The sequence below is a fragment of the Arachis hypogaea genome, chromosome 1 (assembly GCF_003086295.3).
Source record: "Arachis hypogaea cultivar Tifrunner chromosome 1, arahy.Tifrunner.gnm2.J5K5, whole genome shotgun sequence".
Taxonomy (NCBI): Eukaryota; Viridiplantae; Streptophyta; class Magnoliopsida; order Fabales; family Fabaceae; genus Arachis; species Arachis hypogaea.
Genome location: NC_092036.1, coordinates 31,375,938 through 31,393,998, shown reverse-complemented (window position 1 = coordinate 31,393,998; position 18,061 = coordinate 31,375,938). Strand labels below are relative to the sequence as shown.

Genomic DNA, 18,061 nt, shown 5'->3' with positions numbered 1-18,061 from the left:
TCGAATGATTACTTAGTCAGGCAAGCAGAAAGTGATGTTTTGAGGGTTCAAAAAGCATTAAATAATAGTTCAGAGAGTAAATAATGCAGTGAGAATGGTGTGAAATATACGAGAGAAAGTAGTTAAGGATCAGAGATGCTTACTTTTCCAGATTAAGTTTTCTTTTTAATCATGTAAGATTCATTTCATGGCAAACTATCAGTGAGTAAACCCTAATGTCTTAGTGATTTAGTTTCCTCTAACCTAGTTAATCGCCAATGCCTTGGGCACTTAATTTCGATTATAGGGTTAAGTTCAATTCTAGTTTATGGCCACAAAAACCCCAATTACCCAAAGTTAAGTGGATTATGTTATGTATCCTGATTAGTTCAAGTAATTAATGATTTAGGAGAAATTTACTTTCAAGATGTTGTTCAGGTGAGATATCTCTTCCAAGAATCACAAGAACGCAAATAAAATAAGGGTCATTCTTCTGATGCACCCAGATTCATAAAATGAAGAACGAAAGTAATCCTTGAAACTGAATCAATACATTAATTAAAATAGAACAGTAATAGCTTCAATCCATAGAAATAAGCAGAACTCCTAACCTTAAACAAGGAGGTTTAGTGGCTCATACTTCAGAGAGAAAACTAGGGTTTTGAAAAGTGTAAAAAGTGCGGAAGTCAGAAGATTCCCAAAAGGGTGCATCTTTTCCCTTTTATATCTGACCTAATTTGATTTGAAACTAAAGTAAAATAATAATTTCTAAACCTAAAATATTTTGTTTGTAAATAAAAATAACTAAAATAAGATAAAAGATAACAATTAAAAGCTAGGTCCAACTAAAGATGCTCCATGAGTGAAGTGAGATCCGGATTGCATGGCGCTAAACGCCACTTGAGGGTGGAAACTCCTTTAATCTTGCTGAGTTTCTGGTGCTAGTTGGCATTTAGCACCCTAGTGGGCAACTCCAATTCTTCTCTTTTCTTGCACAAAACTCTGTCAAATTGATCCGAACTACACCTGAAATAATTAAAACACAAAAACAACTCAAAGTAACATCCAAGGAGGATTTTAACACTAAAAGAACTTAAACTTAATAAATTCTAACTTAAAATAAATAGAAAATAGGGGAAAGATGCTCATGTATCACTCTCTAAATGGCAAAAAATGTTGGCCGCTTGGGACTCTGAACATAAGATCATCAGGCCTCTTTTCCACTCCAGCTACCATGGCCAATCTCATAATAAGCGATGGAAAGGGAATGTTGAATTTCTTCTTCTGGTTTATCATCCACATCGACTCTCTGATCAGAGGTAAGATGGCTATCTTCTTACCCTTTGATGAGCGGATAATTTATACGCTTTTTGGCATTATTTTTAGGTAGTTTTTAGTAAGTTCAACCTACTTTTAGGGATGTTTTCATTAGTTTTTATGTTAAATTCACATTTCTGGACTTTACTATGAGTTTGTGTGTTTTTCTGTAATTTCAAGTAATTTTTGGCTGAAATTGAGGGACTTGAGCAAAACTCTGAAAAAGGCTGACAAAAGGACTGCTGATGCTGTTGGAATCTGACCTCCCTGCACTCAAAATGGATTTTCTGGAACTACAGAACTTCAAATGGCGCGCTCTCAACGGAGTTGGAAAGTAGACATCCAGAGCTTTCCAGCAATATATAATAGTTTATACTTTATTCGGGAATTGACGACGTAAAGTGGCGCTCAATACCAAGTACATGCTGCTGTCTGGAGTCAAACGCCAGAAACACGTCACGACCCGGAGTTGAACGCCAGAAACATGCTATAACTCGGCGTTCAACTCCAAAAGAAGCCTCAGCTCGTGGATAGATCAAGCTCAGCCAAAACACACACCAAGTGGGCCCCGGAAGTGGATTTATGCATCAATTACTTACTCATGTAAACCCTAGTAGCTAGTCTAGTATAAATAGGATAATCTACTATTGTATTAGACATCTTTTGATCACTTTAGATCTTAGGATCATCTTGGGATGATTAGTTCTCAGATCATGGGGGCTGGCCATTCAGCCATGCCTGGACCTCTCACTTATGTATTTTCAACGGTGGAGTTTCTACACACCATAGATTAAGGGTGTGGAGCTCTGCTGTACCTCAAGTTTCAATACAATTACTATTATTTTCTATTCAATTCTCTTTTATTCTTATTCCAAGATATAAGCTGCACTTCAACTTGATGAATGTGATGATCCGTGACACTCATCATCATTCTCACCTATGAACGCGTGATGAGCGGATAATTTGTACGCTTTTTGGCATTGTTTTTAGTATGTTTTTAGTATGATCTAGTTAGTTTTTAGTATATTTTTATTAGTTTTTAGTTAAAATTCACTTTTCTGGACTTCACTATGAGATTGTGTGTTTTTCTGTGATTTCAGGTATTTTCTGGCTGAAATTGAGGGACCTGAGCAAAAATCTGATTCAGAGACTAAAAAGGACTGCAGATGCTGTTGGACTCTGACCTCCCTGCACTCGAAGTGGATTTTCTGGAGCTACATAAGCCCAATTGGCGCGCTCTCAACGGCGTTGGAAAGTAGACATCCTGGCCTTTCCAGAAATATATTATAGTCCATACTTTGCCCAAGATTTGATGGCCCAAACCGGCGTTCAAAGTCACCCTCAGAAATCCCAGCGTTAAACGCTGGAACTGGCACCAAAATGGGAGTTAAACGCCCAAACTGGCATAAAAGCTGGCGTTTAACTCCAAGAGAAGTCTCTGCACGAAAATGCTTCATTGCTCAGCCCAAGCACACACCAAGTGGGCCCGGAAGTGGATTTTTATGTCATTTACTCATTTCTGTAAACCTTAGGCTACTCGTTTTCTATAAGTAGGACCTTTTACTATTGTATTGAGATCATCGAGGGGTAGCTATCTTCATTGTTATGCTATCTTAGATCACTGGGAGGCTGGCCTCATGGCCATGCCTAGACCTTGTTCTTATGTATTTTCAACGGTGGAGTTTCTACACACCTTAGCCATGCTGTGACAGAGCATAGGAACATTTTCACTGAGAGGATGGGAGGTAGCCACTGACAACGGTGAAACCCTTGCATAAGCTTGCCATGGAAAGGAGTAAGAAGGATTGGATGAAGACAGTAGGAAAGCAGAGAGATGGAAGGGAAGGCATCTTCATACGCTTATCTGAAGTTCCTACCAATGAATTACATAAGTATCTCTATCTTTATCTTTATGTTTTATTCGTATATCATCATTCATATCCATTTGAGTCTGCCTGACTAAGATTTACAAGGTGACCATAGCTTGCTTCATACCAACAATCTCCGTGGGATCGACCCTTACTTGCGTAAGGTTTATTACTTGGACGACCCAGTGCACTTGCTGGTTAGTTGTGCGAAGTTGTGTTAATGCCATGGTATTGAACACCAAGTTTTTGGGGTTCATGACCGGGGATTATGAGAGTTGTGAAAAGTATTGTTCACAATTTCGCGCACCAAGTTTTTGGCGCCGTTGCCGGGGATTGTTCGAGTATGGACAACTGACGGTTCATCTTGTTGCTTAGATTAGGTATTTTTCTTCAGAGTTCTTAAGAATGAATTCTAGTGTTTCAAGGTGATGTTCTTATCATCACCAAAGCTGATTGATTTTCATCAATTTAGCTCTTGAATGCAATGTCCTGCTGAAGCTTGTTCAGCCATGTCTAATTTCTTTAGATTGAAGCTTTAGACTAACATTGCATGATTCCTGGAATTCTCATTAAGAATTTTGATACCTTTATTTTCTTTTTCCACTTAATTTTTGAAAAATCCAAAAAAAAATTTACAAAATCATAAAAAACACCAAATATTTTATGTTTTTTGTTTGAGTCTAGTGTTTCATTTTAAGTTTGGTGTCAATTGCATGTTTCTGTTCTTCTTGCATTCATTCATGTGTCTTAAGGATCTTCAAGTAATTCTTGATGATTTTCTTGCTCTGATCTTTGCATTCTCTTGACTTGAGTGTTTTGTTGTGTCTCATATGCATTCTCATTTTGTTAGTGTCAGCAGTATACAAACTGCTAAGTTTGGTGTCTTGCATGCATTGTTATTTGATTTTAGTTACATTTTGATTATTCCTTATTATTAAAAATCCAAAAATATTTTTAATTTGTGTCTTTTCAAGTCAATAATACAGAAGAATTGAAGATTTAGAACATTCAGCAGAGGAATTGCACAGAAAAAGCTGGGCGTTCAAAACGCCCAGTGAAGAAGGACAGACTGGCGTTTAAACGCCAGCCAGGGTACCTGGTTGGGCGTTTAACGCCCAAAAGGGTATAGTTTTGGGCGTTAAACGCCAGAATGTGCACCATTCTGGGCGTTTAACGCCAGGATGGCTAAAGGGGGAAGATTTTGTTTTCAAATCAGATTCTTTTTCAAGTTTTCAAAGTTTTTCAAAATCAAATCTTTTTTCAATTCAATTTTTCAATCAAATCTTTTTCAAAATCAATTTCTTTCCATTTTCAAAGATACTTACTATCAATTAATGATTTGATTCAACATTTCAAGTATGTTGCCTTTTCTGTTGAGAAAGGTTTAATGTTTGAATCATATCTTTTCTTGTTAGTCAAGTTTTTAATTTTCAAAATCAAATCTTTTTAAAATGTTTTTCAAATCATATCTTCTCAATCACATTTTTTTAAAACCAATCATATCTCCTTAACCACATCTTTTTCAAAATAGTTTTCAATCAAATCTTTTTGATTTCTAATTTCAAAATCTTTTTCAAAAATCACTTGATCTCTTTCCCACTTTCATTTTCGAAAATCAAGTAGTGTTTTCAAAAATGTTTTCAAAATCTTTTACTTAATTTTCGAAAATTACTTCCCTTCTTCTCATATCCTTCTATTTATGGACTAACATTATCCCTTAATGCAAAATTCGAACTCCATCTTCTTTGATAAGTTCGAATTTTCTACTTCTGTCTTCTACTTTTCTTTTCCTCTGACACCTAAAGGAATCTCTATACTGTGACATAGAGGATTCCACATTTTCTTGTTCCCTTCTCTTTCTTATGAGCAGGAGCAAAGACAAAAACATTCTTGTTGAGGCTGATCCTGAACCTGAAAGGACCTTGAAGAGAAAGCTAAGAGAAGCCAAAGCACAACTCTCTTTAGAGGACCTGACCGAATTCTTCAAAGAAGAAGAACCTATGGCAGCCGAAAACAACAACAATGCCAACAATGCAAGGAAGGTGCTGGGTGACTTCACTGCACCTACTCCCGATTTCTATGGGAGAAGCATCTCTATCCCTGCCATTGGAGCAAACAACTTTGAGCTTAAGCCTCAATTAGTTTCTCTAGTGCAACAGAATTGCAAGTTCCATGGACTTCCATTGGAAGATCCTCATCAGTTTTTAGCTGAATTCTTGCAAATCTGTGACACTATCAAGACTAATGGGGTTGACCCTGAGGTCTACAGACCTATGCTATTCCCTTTTGCTGTAAGAGACAGAGCTAGAACATGGTTGGACTCACAACCTAAAGAAAGCCTGGACTCTTGGGAAAAGCTAGTCAATGCCTTCTTGGCAAAGTTCTTTCCACCTCAAAAATTGAGTAAGCTTAGAGTGGAAGTCCAAACCTTCAGACAGAAGGAAGGAGAATCCCTCTATGAAGCTTGGGAAAGATACAAACAATTAATCAGAAAGTGTCCTTCTGATATGCTTTCTGAATGGAGCATCATAGGTATTTTCTATGATGGTCTCTCTGAACTGTCCAAGATGTCTTTGGATAGCTCTGCTGGAGGATCTCTTCATCTGAAGAAGACGCCTATAGAAGCTCAAGAGCTGATTGAAATGGTTGCAAATAACCAATTCATGTACACTTCTGAAAGAAATCCTGTGAACAATGGGACTAGTCAGAAGAAAGGAGTTCTTGAGATTGACACTCTGAATGCTATATTGGCTCAGAACAAAATATTGACTCAACAAGTCAATATGATTTCTCAAAGTCTGTCTGGAATGCAAAATGCACCAAGCAGTACTAAAGAAGCTTCATCTGAGGAAGAAGCCTATGATCCTGAGAACCCTTCAATGGAAGAGGTGAATTACATGGGAGAACCCTATGGAAACACCTATAATCCTTCATGGAGAAATCATCCAAATTTTTCATGGAAGGATCAACAGAGACCCCAACAAGGTTTCAACAATAATAATGGTGGAAGAAACAGGTTTAGCAATAGCAAGCCTTTTCCATCATCTTCTCAGCAACAGACAGAGAGTTCTAAGCAGAATACCTCTGACTTAGCAACCATGGTCTCTGATCTGATCAAAACCACTCAAAGTTTCATGACTGAAACAAGGTCCTCCATTAGAAATTTGGAGGCACAAGTGGGTCAGCTGAGCAAGAAAATTACTGAACTCCCTCCTAGTACTCTTCCAAGCAATACAGAAGAAAATCCAAAAGGAGAGTGCAAAGCCATCAACATGGCCGAATTTGGAGAGGAGGAAGAGGCAGTGAACGCCACTGAGGAAGGCCTCACTGGGCGTCCACTGGCCTCCAATGAGTTCCCCAATGAGGAACCATGGGAATCTGAGGCTCAAACTGAGACCATAGAGATTCCATTGGACTTACTTCTGCCATTCATGAGCTCTGATGAGTATTCTTCCTCTGAAGAGGATGAGTATGTCACTGAAGAGCAAGTGGCTAAATACCTTGGAGCAATCATGAAGCTAAATGACAAGTTATTTGGAAACGAGACTTGGGAGGATGAACCCCCTTTGCTCACCAAAGAACTGGATGACTTGTCTAGGCAGAAAGTACCTCAAAAGAGACAGGATCCTGGGAAGTTTTCAATACCTTGTACCATAGGCACCATAACCTTCAAGAAGGCCTTGTGTGACTTAGGGTCAAGTGTAAACCTCATGCCTCTCTCTGTAATGGAGAAGTTAGGGATCTCTGAGGTACAAGCTGCAAAAATCTCACTAGAGATGGCAGACAACTCAAGAAAACAAGCCCATGGACTTGTAGAGGATGTTCTAGTTAAAGTTGAAGAGCATTACATCCCTACTGATTTCATAGTCCTAGAGACTGGGAAGTGCATGGATGAATCCATCATCCTTGGCAGACCCTTCCTAGCCACAGCAAAGGCTGTGATTGATGTTGATAGAGGAGAGTTGATCATTCAAGTGAATGAAGAATCCTTGGTGTTTAAGGCCCAAGGATATCCCTCTGTCATCATGGAGAGGAAGCATGAAGAGCTTCTCTCAAAAACAGAGCCCCCACAGTCAAACTCTAAGTTTGGTGTTGGGAGGCCACAACCAACTTCTAAGTTTGGTGTTGAACCCCCACATTCAAACTCTAAGTTTGGTGTTGGGAGGTTCCAACATAGCTCTGAGCATTTCTGAGGCTCCATGAGAGTCCTCTGTCAAGCTAATGACATTAAAGAAGCGTTTGTTGGGAGGCAACCCAATGTTTTATAATTAACTATTTTCCTTTGTCATTTTATGTTTTTTTTTGTAGGTTGATGATCATGAGAAGTCACAAAATCAATGAAAAAAGCAAAAACAGAATGAAAAACAGGAAGAAAAATAGCACACCCTGGAGGACGCACCTACTGGCGTTTAAACGCCAGTGAGGTTAGCAGATGGGCGTTTAACGCCCAGTCTGGCACCATTCTGGGCGTTTAACGCCAGAAAGGGGCACCAGACTGGCGTTAAACGCCAGAAAAGGGCAAGAAGCTGGCGTTAAACGCCAGAAATGGGCACCAGCCCGGCGTTTAACGCCAGAATTGGCACAAAACGAGATTTTGCTTGCCATTTGGTGCAGGGATGACTTTTCCTTGACACCTCAGGATCTGTGGACCCCACAGGATCCCCACCTACCCCACCACTCTCTCTCTTCTTCACCCATGCACCAATCACCTCAACACCTCTTCCCCAAAAACCCTTCACCTATCAAATCCCATCTTTCTCTTCACCACTCACATCCATCCTTCATAAAACCTCACCTACCTCACCATTCAAATTCAAACCACTTTCCCACCCAAACCCACCCTCCCTTGACCGAACCATCCCTTCTCCCTCTCCTATATATACCCTCCTTCACTCCTTCATTTTCACACAACATACACACCACTTCTCCCCTTCTTGGCCGAAAACAAAAGCCATTCCCTTTCCCCTCATTTCTTCTTCTTCTACTCTCTTCTTTCTTCTTTTGCTCGAGGACGAGCAAACCTTTTAAGTTTGGTGTGGTAAACGCACTGTTTTTTGTTTTTCCATAACCATTTATGGCATCCAAGGCCGGAGAAACCTCTAGAAAGAGGAAAGGGAAGGCAAAAGCTTCCACCTCCGAGTCATGGGAGATGGAGAGATTCATCTCAAGGGTGCATCAAGACCACTTCTATGAAGTTGTGGCCTTGAAGAAGGTGATCCCCAAGGTCCCTTTTTCACTCAAAAAGAGTGAATATCCGGAGATCCAACATGAGATCCGAAGAAGAGGTTGGGAAGTTCTTACCAACCCCATTCAACAAGTCGGAATCTTGATGGTTCAAGAATTCTATGCCAATGCATGGATCACCAAGAACCATGATCAAAGTGTGAACCCGGATCCAAAGAATTATCTTACTATGGTTCAGGGAAAATACTTGGATTTTAGTCCGGAAAGTGTAAGGTTGGCATTCAATTTGCCCATGATGCAAGGAGATGAACATCCTTACACTAGAAGGGTCAACTTTGATCAAAGGTTGGACCAAGTCCTCACAGTCATATGTGAAGAGGGCGCCCAATGGAAGAGAGATTCAAGAGGGAAGCCGGTTCAATTGAGAAGGCATGACCTCAAACCCGTGGCTAGAGGATGGTTGGAGTTTATCCAACGCTCAATCATTCCCACTAGCAACCGGTCCGAAGTTACCATAGACCGGGCTATCATGATTCATAGCATCATGATTGGAGAAGGAATAGAAGTTCATGAGGTTATAGCTCAAGAACTTTATAAGGTGGCGGACAGGTCCTCTACCTTGGCAAGGTTAGCCTTTCCTCATCTCATTTGTCACCTCTGTTATTCAGTTGGAGTTGACATAGAGAGAGACATCCCTATTGATGAGGACAAGCCCATCACTAAGAAGAGGATGGAGCACACAAGAGACCCCACCCATCATGAGATCCTTGAGATACCTCAAGGGATTCACTTTCCTCCACAAAACTATTGGGAGCAACTAAATACCTCCCTAGGAGAATTGAGTTCCAACATGGGACAACTAAGGGTGGAGCATCAAGAACACTCCATCATCCTCCATGAAATTAGAGAAGATCAAAGAATCATGAGAGAGGAGCAACAAAGACAAGGAAGAGACATTGAGGAGCTCAAGCACTCCATAGGATCTTCAAGAGGAAGAAAGAGCCGCCATCACTAAGGTGGACCCGTTCTTTGATTTCCTTGTTCTTTATTCTTCTGTTTTTCGAATTTTATGCTTATATTTATCTATGTTTGTGTCTTGTGATCATTAGTGTCTATGCCTTAAAGTTATGAATGTCCTATGAATCCATCATCTCTCTTAAATAAAAACGTGCTTAATTGAAAAAGAAAAAGAATTGCATGAATTTTGAATTTTATAACAGTTTAATTATTTTGATGTGGTGGCAATATTTTTGTTTTCTGAATGTATGCTTAAACAGTGCGTATGTATCTTGAATTTGTGGTTCCTGAATGTTGGCTCTTGAAAGAATGATGAAAAAGGAGACATGTTACTGAGGATCTGAAAAATCATAAAAATGATTCTTGAAGCAAGAAAAAGCAATGAAAAAAAAAATTCGAAAAAAAATAGAGAAAAAAAAGAAAAACGAAAAAAAATTATAATAAAGTTGTGATCCAAGGCAGAAAGAGTGTGCTTAAGAACCCTGGACACCTCTAATTGGGGACTCTAGCAAAGCTGAGTCACAATTTGAAAAGGTTCACCCAATTATGTGTCTGTGGCATGTATGTATCCGGTGGTAATACTGGAAGACAGAGTGCTTTGGGCCACGGCCAAGACTCAATAAGTAGCTATGTTCAAGAATCATCATACTTTACTAGGAGAATCAATAACACTATCTGGATTCTAAGTTCCTAAAGAAGCCAACCATTCTGAATTTCAAAGGATAGAGTGAGATGCCAAAACTGTTCAGAGGCAAAAAGCTAAAAGCCCCGCTCATCTAATTAATACTGATCTTCATAGATGTTTTTGGAATTCATTGCATATTCTCTTCTTTTTATCTTGCTTGATTTTCAGTTGCTTGAGGACAAGCAACAATTTAAGTTTGGTGTTGTGATGAGCGGATAATTTGTACGCTTTTTGGCATTGTTTTTAGTATGTTTTTAGTATGATCTAGTTAGTTTTTAGTATATTTTTATTAGTTTTTAGTTAAAATTCACTTTTCTGGACTTCACTATGAGATTGTGTGTTTTTCTGTGATTTCAGGTATTTTCTGGCTGAAATTGAGGGACCTGAGCAAAAATCTGATTCAGAGACTAAAAAGGACTGCAGATGCTGTTGGACTCTGACCTCCCTGCACTCGAAGTGGATTTTCTGGAGCTACAGAGGCCCAATTGGCGCGCTCTCAACGGCGTTGGAAAGTAGACATCCTGGCCTTTCCAGCAATATATAATAGTCCATACTTTGCCCAAGATTTGATGGCCCAAACCGGCGTTCAAAGTCACCCTCAGAAATCCCAGCGTTAAACGCTGGAACTGGCACCAAAATGGGAGTTAAACGCCCAAACTGGCATAAAAGCTGGCGTTTAACTCCAAGAGAAGTCTCTGCACGAAAATGCTTCATTGCTCAGCCCAAGCACACACCAAGTGGGCCCGGAAGTGGATTTTTATGTCATTTACGCATTTCTGTAAACCTTAGGCTACTAGTTTTCTATAAGTAGGACCTTTTACTATTGTATTGAGATCATCGAGGGGTAGCTATCTTCATTGTTATGCTATCTTAGATCACTGGGAGGCTGGCCTCATGGCCATGCCTAGACCTTGTTCTTATGTATTTTCAACGGTGGAGTTTCTACACACCATAGATTAAGGTGTGGAGCTCTGCTATACCTCGAATATTAATGCAATTACTATTGTTCTTCCATTCAATTCCGCTTGTTCTTGTTCTAAGATATCACTTGTTCTTCAACTTGATGAATGTGATGATCCGTGACACTCATCATCATTCTCACCTATGAACGTGTGACTGACAACCACCTCCGTTCTACCTTCGATTGGGTGAATATCTCTTGGATTCCTGATTGCACGATGCATGGTTGATCGCCTGACAACCGAGTGCTCGCCTGACAACCGAGCCAACCATTCCGTGAGATCAGAGTCTTCGTGGTATAGGCTAGAACTGATGGCGGCATTCAAGAGAATCCGGAAGGTCTAACCTTGTCTGTGGTATTCTGAGTAGGATTCAATGATTGAATGACTGTGACGTGCTTCAAACTCCTAGCAGGCGGGGCGTTAGTGACAGACGCAAAAGAATCACTGGATTCTATTCCGGCCTGACCGAGAACCGACAGATGATTAGCCATGCTGTGACAGAGCATAGGAACATTTTCACTGAGAGGATGGGAGGTAGCCACTGACAACAGTGAAACCCTTGCATAAGCTTGCCATGGAAAGGAGTAAGAAGGATTGGATAAAGACAGTAGGAAAGCAGAGAGACGGAAGGGAAGGCATCTTCATACGCTTATCTAAAGTTCCTACCAATGAATTACATAAGTATCTCTATCTTTATCTTTATGTTTTATTCGTATATCATCATTCATATCCATTTGAGTCTGCCTGACTAAGATTTACAAGGTGACCATAGCTTGCTTCATACCAACAATCTCCGTGGGATCGACCCTTACTCGCGTAAGGTTTATTACTTGGACAACCCAGTGCACTTGCTGGTTAGTTGTGCGAAGTTGTGTTAATGCCATGGTATTGAACACCAAGTTTTTGGGGTTCATGACCGGGGATTATGAGAGTTGTGAAAAGTATTGTTCACAATTTCGCGCACTGACGCGCGTGACTGACAACCACTTCCGTTCTACCTTAGGCCGAGCGCATATCTCTTAGATTCCCCAATAGAATCTTCGTGGTATAAGCTAGATAGATGGCGGCATTCATGGGAATCCGGAAAGTCTAACCTTGTCTGTGGTATTCCGAGTAGGATTCCGAGAATCTGGAAAGTCTAACCTTGTCTGTGGTATTCCGAGTAGGATTCCGGTATTGAATGACTGTGACGAGCTTCAAACTCCTGAAGGCTGGGCGTTAGTGACAGACACAAAAGAATCAAGAGATTCTATTCCAACCTGATTGAGAACCGACAGATGATTAGCCGTGTTGTGACAGAGCATAGGACCATTTTCACTGAGAGGATGAGATGTAGCCATTGACAACGGTGATGCCCTACATACAGCTTGCCATGGAAAGGAGTAAGAAGGATTGGATGAATGTAATAAGAAAGTAGAGATTCGAGAGGAGCACAGCATCTACATATGCCTATCTGAAATTCCCACCATGGAATTATATGAGTAACTATTAACTATTAACTATTTACTATTTTATTTTCTGTTTATTATTTATTTTCGAACTTATCATAAACCATTTAATCTGCCTAACTGAGATTTACAAGATGACCATAGCTTGCTTCATACCAACAATCTCTGTGGGATCGACCCTTACTCACGTAAGGTATTACTTGGATGACCCAGTACACTTGCTGGTTAAGTTGAACGGAGTTGTGACCACACATAGTTGTAAACCATGGTATTGGCATCATGTTTTTGGCGCCATTGCCAGGGAAATAAAAAGCAATGAATTTTACAAAATGCAATAACATATGAATCACAATTTTGTCCACCAAGTTTTTGGCGCCGTTGCCGGGGATTGTTCGAGTATGGACAACTGACAGTTCATCTTGTTGCTCAGATTAGGTAATTTTCTTTTCAAAAATCTTTTTCAAAATTTTTCTTTTCTTTTTCGTTTTTCCAAACTTTATTTTCGAAAAATATAATAAAAATACAAAAAAAATCATAAAATCATAAAAATAAAAAATATTTTGTGTTTCTTGTTTGAGTCTTGAGTTAATTTTTAAGTTTGGTGTCAATTGCATGTTTTTAAAATTTATGCATTATTTTCGAAAATTCCATGCATTCATAGTGTTCTTCATGATCTTCAAGTTGTTCTTGACAAATCTTCTTGTTTGATCTTGATGTTTTCTTGTTTTGTGTTGTTTGTTGTTTTTCATATGTATTTTTCGTTTGTTAGAGTCCATGCATTAAAGATTTCTAAGTTTGGTGTCTTGCATGTCTTCTTTGCATCAAAAATTTTTCAAAAATATGTTCTTGATGTTCATCATGATCTTCAAAGTGTTCTTGGTGTCCATCTTGACATTCATAGTGTTCTTGCATGCATTCCTTGTTTTGATCCAAAAAGAAAAGAGAAAAACACAATTATGACGTTTTAATTTTAATTATTTTTCTCTCTCATAATTAAAATTTCAAAAATAAAAAAATATCTTTTCCTTATTTCCCTCTAAATTTTCGAAATTTTGGGTTGACTTGGTCAAAAATTTTTAAAATTAGTTATTTTTTACAAGTCAAGTCAAAATTTCAATTTTAAAATTCTTATCTTTTTAAATTCTTTTTCAAATTATTTTCAAAATCTTTTTCTTATCTTTATATCAAATTTTCGAAAACTCACTAACAATTAATGTGATTGATTCAAAAATTTGAAGTTTGTTACTTTCTTGTTAAGAAAGGTTCAATCTTTAAGTTCTAGAATCTTATCTTGTAGTTTCTTGTTAGTGAAGTAAGTAATTTTAAATTTAAAAATTAAATCTTTTTCAAACATATCTTATCATATCTTTTTCAAAATTTTATCTTTTCAAAAATTTAATTTCAAAATATCTTATCTAACTTCTTATCTTCTTATCTTTTCAAATTTGATTTTAATATCTTTTTCAACTAACTCTTTGACTTTGTGTTTGTTTCTTATCTTTTTCAAAACCACCTAACTACTTTTCCCTCTCTAATTTTCGAAAATATCTCATCTCTTTTTCAAAAAAACTCTTTTTGTTTTAAATTTTAATTTTAATCTTATCTTATCTTTAATTTTCAAAAATACTAACCTCTTTTTCAAAATTATTTTCGAAATTCTCCCTCTCTTTTCTTTTCTTATTCTATTTAATTATTTATTTACTAACACTTCTCTTCACCTCTCTTCATCTAAAAATCCGAACCTATTCTTCTTCACACTTCTCCCTTTTCTTTTTCTACTAACATAAAGGAATCTCTATACTGTGACATAGAGGATTCCTCTTCTTTTCTTGTTTTCTTCTCTTTCATATGAGCAGGAACAAGGAAAAAGGCACTCTTGTTGAAATTGATCCTGAACCTGAAAGGACTCTAAAGAGAAAACTAAGAGAAGCTAAATTACAACAATCTAAAGGTAACCTTTCAGAAATATTAGAACAAGAGAAGGAGATGGCAGCCGAACCCAACAACAATAATGCAAGGAGAATGCTTGGTGACTTCACAAAACCAACGTCCAAATTTGATAGAAGAAGCATCTCCATTCCTGTCATTAGAGCCAATAATTTTGAGCTGAAACCTCAGCTAGTTGCCTTAATGCAACAAAACTGCAAGTTCTATGGACTTCCATCTGAAGATCCTTATCAGTTTTTAACTGAGTTCTTGCAGATCTGTGAGACTGTTAAGACGAATGGAGTAGATCCTGAAGTCTACAGGCTCATGCTTTTCCCTTTTGCTGTAAGAGACAAAGCGAGAATATGGTTGGATTCACAACCTAAGGATAGCGTGGACTCCTGGGAGAAGCTGGTCACGGCCTTCTTGGATAAATTCTTTCCTCCTCAAAAGCTGAGCAAGCTTAGAGTGGATGTTCAGACCTTCAAACAAAAAGATGGTGAATCCCTCTATGAAGCTTGGGAAAGATATAAGCAGTTGACCAAAAGGTGTCCATCTGACATGTTTTCAGAATGGACCATATTAGATATATTCTATTATGGTCTATCTGAGTTTTCAAAAATGTCATTGGACCATTCTGCAGGTGGATCCATCCACCTAAAGAAAACACCTACAGAAGCTCAAGAACTCATTGACATGGTTGCAAATAACCAATTCATGTACACTTCTGAGAGGAATTCTGTGAATAATGGGACACCTCAGAGGAAGGGAGTTCTTGAAATTGATGCTCTGAATACCATATTGGCTCAGAACAAAGTGTTGACTCAGCAAATCAACATGATCTCTCAAAGTCTGAATGGATGGCAAAATGCATCCAACAGTACTAAAGAGGCAGCTTCTGAAGAAGCTTATGATCCTGAGAACCCTGCAATGGCAGAGGTTAATTACATGGGTGAACCTTATGGAAACACCTATAATTCATCATGGAGAAATCATCCAAATTTCTCATGGAAGGATCAACAAAAGCCTCAACAAGGCTTTAACAATGGTGGACGCAATAGGCTGAGCAATAGCAAGCCTTTTCCATCATCTTCTCAACAACAGACAAAGAATTCTAAACAAAACACTTCTAATTTAGCCAATCTAGTTTCTGATCTGTCAAAAGCCACTTTCAGTTTCATGAGTGAAACAAGATCCTCCATCAGAAATCTCGAGGCATAAGTGGGCCAACTGAGTAAGAAAGTCATTGAAACTCCTCCCAGTATTCTCCCAAGCAATACAGAAGAGAATCCAAAAGGAGAGTGCAAGGCCATTGATGTGATCAATATGGCCGAATGCACAAGGGAGGAGAAGGACGAAAATCCTAGTGAGGAAGACCTCCTGGGACGTCTCTCAAGCAAGAAGGAGTTTCCTATTAAGGATCCAAAGGAATCTGAGGCTCATATAGAGACCATAGAGATTCCATTAAATCTCCTTCTGCCATTCATGAGCTCTGAAGACTATTCTTCCTCTGAAGAGGATGAAGATGTGACTGGAGAGCAAGTTGCTCAATATTTAGGAGCTATCATGAAGCTGAATGCCAAGTTGTTTGGTAATGAGACTTGGGAAAGTGAACCTCCCTTGCTCATTGGTGAACTAGACACCTGGATTCAGAAAATTTTACCTCAAAAGAGACAAGATCCTGGCAAGTTCTTAATACCTTATACCATAGGCACCATGACCTTTGAAAAAGCTCTACGTGATCTGGGGTCAGGGATAAATCTTATGCCACTCTCTGTAATGGAGAAGCTGGGGATCATTAAAGTACAACTTGCCTTGTTCTCATTACAATTGGCAGACAAGTCATTAAGACAAGCTTATGGAGTAGTAGAGGACGTGTTAGTAAAGGTTGAAGGCCTTTACATCCCTGCTGATTTCATATTATTAGACACTGGGAAGGAAGAGGATGAATGCATCATCCTTGGAAGACCTTTCCTAGCTACAGCAGGAGCTGTGATAGATGTCAACAGAGGTGAATTAGTCCTTCAATTGAATGGGGACTACCTGGTGTTTAAGGCACATGGCCATCCCTCTGTGACAAAAGAGAGTGAGCACAAAGAGCTTCTCTTAGTTCAGAGTCAAGAAGAGCCCCTCACAGTCAAACTCTAAGTTTGGTGTTGGGAGGCCACAACCAAACACTAAGTTTGGTGTTAAGACCCCATATCCAAATTCTAAGTTTGGTGTTGGGACTATACAACATTGACCTGATCACCTGTGAGGCTCCATGAGAGCCCACTGTCAAGCTAATGACATTAAAAGAGCTTGTTGGGAGGCAACCCAATTTTATTTATCTAATTTTTATTTTATTTTATTGTTATTTTGTGTTTTATTAGGTACATGATCATGTGGAGTCACGAAAAAAAAATATAAAAATTAAAAACAGAATCAAAAACAGCAGAAGAAAAATCACACCTTGGAGGAAGGACAGACTGGCGTTCAACGCCAGTAAGGAGCATCTGGCTGGCGTTCAACGCCAGAACAGAGCATGAATCTAGCGCTGAACGCCAGAAACAAGCAACATTCTGGCGTTTGAACGCTAGGAATGTGCCTTGAGGAAAGCTGGCGCTGAACGCCAGTAACAAGCATGGAACTGGCGTTCAACGCCAGAAACATGCTACACATGGGCGTTGAACGCCCAGAACATGCTACACAAGGGCGTTGAACGCCCAGAACGTGCATCACCTCGGCGTTTAAACGCTAGAATGGTATGCAAAGGCATTTTGCATGCCTATTTGGTGCAGGGATGTAATTCCTTGACACCTCAGGATCTGTGGACCCCACAGGATCACCTCAGGATCTGTGGACCCCATAGGATCACCTCAGGATCTGTGGACCCAACAGGATCATCTCAGGATCTGTGGACCCCACAGGATCCCCACCTAACATATTCCCACCTTACCTCCTAATCCTATAACACTCTTCCCCATGTCACACTTCCCAACAACTTCAATCTCTCTTCCCAATTACCCCCTTCACCACTCACATCCATCCACTCTTCCCCATAAACCCCACCTACCTTCAAAATTCAAAAACACTTTCCCACCCAAACCCACCCTACATGGCCGAACTTACCCTCTCCCCTTTCCCTATATATACCCTTCCATTCTACTTCATTTTCACACAACACAAACCCCCTCTTCTACACCTTGGCCGAAACACCATCCCTCACTCTCTTCCATATTTTCTTCTTCTTCTTCTTCTCTTCTTTCTTCTCTTGCTCGAGGGCAAGCAATATTATAAGTTTGGTGTGGTAAAAGCATAAGCTTTTTGTTTTTCCATTACCATCAATGGCACCTAAGGCCAGAGAATCCTCTAGAAAAGGAAAAGGAAAGACAAAAGCTTCCACCTCCGAGTCATGGGAGATGGAAAGATTCATCTCCAAAAGCCATCAAGACCACTTCTATGATGTTGTGGCAAAGAAGAAGGTGATCCCTGAGGTCCCTTTCAAGCTCAAGAAAAATGAGTATCCGGAGATCCGACATGAGATCCGAAGGAGAGGTTGGGAAGTCCTAACAAACCCCATGCAACAAGTCAGAATCTTAATGGTTCAAGAGTTCTATGCCAATGCATGGATCACTAGGAACCATGATCAAAGTATGAACCCGAGTCCAAAGAATTATCTCACAATGGTTCGGG

The 18,061-nt window shown here is 39.3% G+C and overlaps 2 non-coding genes across 2 annotated transcripts; both read right to left on the bottom strand.

Moving 5' to 3' along the window:
• Window positions 1-5,569: 5,569 nt before the first annotated feature.
• Window positions 5,570-5,677, bottom strand: LOC112716279 (small nucleolar RNA R71). Its single transcript, XR_003160257.1, has one exon. It is a non-coding gene; the product is annotated as a small nucleolar RNA R71 (small nucleolar RNA).
• A 9,168-nt stretch (window positions 5,678-14,845) lies between these two features.
• LOC112712554 (small nucleolar RNA R71) lies at window positions 14,846-14,949 on the bottom strand. Its single transcript, XR_003157823.1, has one exon. It is a non-coding gene; the product is annotated as a small nucleolar RNA R71 (small nucleolar RNA).
• Window positions 14,950-18,061: the final 3,112 nt, after the last annotated feature.